The sequence below is a fragment of the Galeopterus variegatus genome, unplaced genomic scaffold, assembly GCF_000696425.1.
Source record: "Galeopterus variegatus unplaced genomic scaffold, G_variegatus-3.0.2 Scaffold728, whole genome shotgun sequence".
In the NCBI taxonomy this organism is placed as follows: domain Eukaryota; kingdom Metazoa; phylum Chordata; class Mammalia; order Dermoptera; family Cynocephalidae; genus Galeopterus; species Galeopterus variegatus.
The window spans coordinates 289457-294681 of NW_007726839.1; positions in this window are offsets into that span (position 1 = coordinate 289457).

Genomic DNA, 5225 nt, shown 5'->3' on the forward strand with positions numbered 1-5225 from the left:
CAGTTGGTAATAAAGGGGAAGGAGGTGGCCTCGGTGTCGATCTGCTCAGACCTGACAACTTGTCTTCCGAAGGTTGCGCTAAGATTGTTGATGGGAGTGTCAGGCTTGTGTGACCAGTGATGACAAGCAAACATGACAGGTTTGCATGTGAAACTGGGTGATAGGTGAAGCAAATGAATGTGCATGTGACACGTGAGTTCCGTCTGCTTGGAGCCTCGGCCTCCCTGAGAAAGAAGGAATGTCAGGAGAAACATTAGGGCGTTTTCATCTCCTGACCTTCGAAAGTAGCAAGAACAGCTAGGCTCTCCTTCCTAAGGAGCCTTTGTAGATTGATCCCCCCCACCTTTTTTTTTTTTGTTAGTCATATTTATGATACAGCTTGGATGGCTTGACACTCAGCATCTTCCATGCTGAAGAAGAGATACCTCAGTGGGATTTGTTGTTCTTGTTTGTTTTTGTTTTATTTGTTTTTTAATTGATTATGCATATTCATGGGGTACAAAGCTGACCGTCACCACCTGTGCCCAAGGTGTGATGATCAGATCAATACTACCAGCATGCCCCTTACCACAAATTGCAATTAATCCCCGCGTCCCCCCTCATTACTCCCCGACCTCTCACCCCCTCCTCCCCCGCTCCTCCCCCTCAGCGGGTTTTTAAAGGGTTGTTTGGAATCTGGAAGGAGCCGCATGAGAGAAGTACACTGAAAAGCTTGCCTCTGTTTTGGATCTTCGGGAGGTGGAAAGGAGAGGCACGGGGAGAGCAGAAAGCAGTGGGATAAGATTGACTTCTCTCCGGGGCAAGTTTCCCCATCAGACAGGTGGGCTATGTGGGATACGTGAATATCGTGCTGAGGGGCAACAGGAGGTTTCATTTTCCTGAACTGCCCACCTGTATTTCCCGTGTGGTCTGGGGGCTGATTTGAAAGCTCCTGGGCCTTCCAGGGGCCCAGCTGGCAGGGCTGTGGCTAGATGGCTGACAGCAGGCCGGATGGAGAGCAGGGTGGGGGTGCTGTGGTCCTGGCAGGCGGCCCCGGTGGGGCAGAGCCATCTAGGAGCACTAATGCCCTGTGATAAAGCCGAGCCAGACGTGCCAGCAGGGGACCCGCGGCATCACTCTGTAGCCCAGAGCAGGCAGAGGCTGTGCTGTGGTCCTGGCAGGCGGCCCCGGTGGGGCAGAGCCATCTAGGAACACTAATGCCCTGTGATAAAGCAGAGCCAGACGTGCCAGCAGGGGACCCGCGGCATCACTCTGTAGCCCAGAGCAGGCAGAGGCTCCAGTACCCAAGGATTCCACCTCTTCCCACACCCCATTCCTCCCTTCATTTACCCAACACCTTTGCAAGGAAAGAGGTCGGAGGAGGTTGGAGTGATTTGGGAGCTGAAGCATCCTTATTCAGGAAAGACCGAATACCACTTAGGTGAACTTTTCTAATTGGACTAAGCTCCAAATAAAACTGGACATTTCCATCTTTTTCCACCTAGCTATTGGGTTTTGCCTTAGGAGGTGGGTCATATTAGTTGCAGATTAAACTTAAGGAGTTACATTTTTCTCTGTCCACTTAAGACAAAATGTGGAATTTTGCATTGACTTATTCACTCATTGAACATATTTACTGAATGTGCCTTCTGTGTCTCATTCCCTGGGGACACGGAGGTGACTGAGATGAGCCTGGGCCCGGCCCTCCTTGAGCGTATATTGAATGTTGGAAGACAGAAAATGGGCACACAGCTTGCATGGAGAGAAAGTGCAATGAAAGAAAGGACATGCAGGTTAAGGAATAACTGAGAAGCATCTAGAAGCCCTCTAGCCATGTAGCTGGGGGATGGTCAGGAAGTGCTTCTCTGGGAAAGTGATATCTAAGCTGAAGCCTGAGTGACAGGAAGGCGTTAGCAAAGCAAAGACTAGAGAATAGCATTCTAGGTCGAAGGAAAGGCAAGTACTGGGAATCTAGAAAGGGAACAGAGCTGATGTCTTTGAGGATGGAGAGACAGCCACTGCGGGTGGAGCTTTAAGTACAAGGGACGCTGGAGAGGTGGGCTGGCTCTGCGGCCAGTGCTAGTGTGAATCCACGTGCCTTTGGCCATGGTGTTGTAGTGCTTCAAAGTGCTCAGGACAGGCAAGCCACAATTTCGAAGAAAACTATACCTCTGCTAGGATGAACTGTTAAAGACTGTTTCGATGTGGATTGAATCAGCAATGGGATTTTTAAGTTGGTGTCCTTAACTTGAGCCCAGTTTTGAGGTCCTAGAAGCAACAGAGATTATCTGTCATAGCAACAGAGGGAGTTGCTACGGAGAAGTCACTGGAATGTATTTTAAGCCTTAGCCAATGCAGCCCATATAGAAAAATACTCTTAATTGTGTATTTGAAACATAGCTTTTCTTTTGTTGTTTTCTGTTTTCTAAATGACATACATTTCCTTAAAAGCACATTTGTCTTCACTTAATTTACATGACGAATTCTGATATACCTAAGGTACAAAATGGGTTTTGAGGAACAGAAGTCCAGTTTGTATTGCTGTACTTATAGGAAACAAGGCTTCAAATGACCGTGGGTTGACTTTCACCCACCATGCTGGAGCCAGCTAGGTGTAAATAAGGTGTTGCCAGCAAGAGTGTCTGCTCACATGCCGTCACACCTGCCACACTCTTCTCGTTCTCTGCACAGCCGAGTCATGCTCACTCTTAGAAGCCTAGTTCAAATGCTTCCTAATGACATCGCCCTGTTTGCTTGGCCCTATTTGCGACTGGCAGTCATCTTTGTGCTTTGAATTCCTGTATTTCTTGGTCTCTTGCTACTGAAATGTAAGCTTATGTCTTAAACTGTGTACCTCTTCCTCCCCACTCCCTAGCAAAATGCTCTCTATCCCCGAGGTGCTCAATAACTGAATGGATTCGGCACCCAACAATACTTTAAATCACAGAAAGCTCATGGCCTGCTACTTCCCTTTGCATCTTCTGTATTCCTGAAAATAAGAGCAATCAGAAAGCAATAAGTATTTGCAGCGATGAGATGTCCTGACCCCCCAGCAGTGTCACTTCTCTCTGTGTTGCTCTTTTGAATTCTTGGGTAGAAGTAGATCACAGCTGCTATATTTGGAGAGATGTGGTTTGTACGAAGTAGGGTCTTGAAAAGGCCTCTGAAATGTGTCTGCCAAGGCCGGAATGATCACATTTTGCATTTGCACAGCATTTTCATTGTGTCTGTTTGATTAGGAGGAAAAAAAATCAGCCCAAGTGCTTCCCCAGTGGCTGAACTGCTCTTGATGTATCTGTGTTCTGGAGGATTATGAAATATCCTTGTACATGTGGGGTAGAGGCCACTGTTGAACCTGAGACTCCTTTGAGTATGGAAATATGTGTGTGCATGTGTGCATGCATGGCTCTTTTAAAAGCTCTGTAATGACTGCACTGTTTTTCTAGAGACATTTCTGAAGGCAGAGAGAAAACTACCTTTACATACTTTTCAAGTATATAAAAAATTAGAAGAAAAGACATAACTAACTTCTTAGCTCATGTAATAAAAGTCTGGATACCTATGTTTCCTAGGAAGTGATAGGTGTAAGTTATTATTTCCTTGAGGTGGGATATAATCAGATTAACCACAAAAGCAATTTGTTTATATAAGGGGTCATTTATATTTGGCCTGGGGGACCAAATCTGGCCTAAAAGGTAAGAATGGTTTTTATATTTTTACACTTTTGTGTTGGAGGAGGAGGAGGAACCATATGTGGTCCACAGAGTCTAAAATATTTACTAACTGAAACTTTACAGGACAATTTGCCAACCCATGCTTTATACAATTGATTTCCACCTTATGGATGAAGAAATCAAGGCTCAGATGATAGCTGCTTACCAAAACTCACAGGAAGCAGCCTACTCTAGTGGAAGGAGAATTGGATTCAAGCTTCTGCAGATCTGGCTTCTAATCCTATCTTCCATTTAAGCTAATATAATTTCGTGGGTGTTCATTAGGTTTCCTCTGGCTCTGTCATTCTAGAGTCCACAGAGTCACGGCTGTAGTGCAGTTCTAACACTACAACCTGGAGTGAGGTGAAACTTCGCAGGTGCAGGGCACAGTCCTCCATAAGACTGTCCTCACTGCAGACACCAGCCGCAAGCTCTGGAGCTCCCACGCTACCCACACTTCTGATCAACTGGCTATAGATTCAGGGCTTCCCGTTACCCCTCAGAGAACTCACTGTCCTCACTGCAGACACCAGCCGCAAGCTCTGGAGCTCCCACACTACCCACACTTCTGATCAACTGGCTATAGATTCAGGGCTTCCCGTTACCCCTCAGAGAACTCAAATAAGCATGACATTTATGGTTATGGTTTTATTATAATGGATATATGTCAGGATCACCCAAATGGAGGGGTCTGGGAAGGTCCTGAACATGAAGCTTCTGTGTCCTCAGAATGTGACACCCTCCTGGCACATCAGTGTGAATCACCAACCAGGAAGCTCACCTGAACTTTGGCATCCAGAGTTTTTACTGGGGTTTCATTCTGTAGGCATTATTAATTGGATCATTGGTCACATGAATAAATTTGATCTCCAGCCCCTCTTCCCTGACTGGAGTTTGGGAGGCTGGGCTGATTCACCTCTTTCAAAGTCCCAACTCTAATCCCATGATTGGCCTTTCTGGCACAGCCAGGCCCCATTCTAAAATTATCTAGGCACCCAACATGAGTCTTCTTAGTACAAACTCAGGTGTAGACCGAGGGGCCCACCATGAATAACAATGCTCCTACCTCTCAGGAAATTCCACAGGTTTGAAGGCTCCCTCCCAGAAACCCAGGACAGAGACCAGACAAATTATTAAACAGCAATGTCCAAGGCAGGTCGGACTCTACCTTTATTTTTCTTTCCACGGCATAACGAGCTCAGAGCTAGTTACAGGCTGACTGACTTAGGGAGACTAGGATCTGTCTTTCCCAAAACTTGCTACTTCAAGATTATGAAACTTCTTTGCCAGAGAAATAGACTAGATGGGTCTCAAGCATATTTTGGAGTTCATGTATGTATATTACATAAATTTTTTTTTTTTTTTTTTTATGTCTTTTGTCTTTTTCCGTGTCCGGCAACGGATCGCAACCCTCAGTGTTGCCCCCGTACCGGACCGGGGACCGGCAACGGGATTGCAACCCTCGGTGCTGCTCCCGCGCCTCGCTCAGCCAGTGAGCGGGAACCGGTCTGTATGTGGGATCCGAACCCTCGG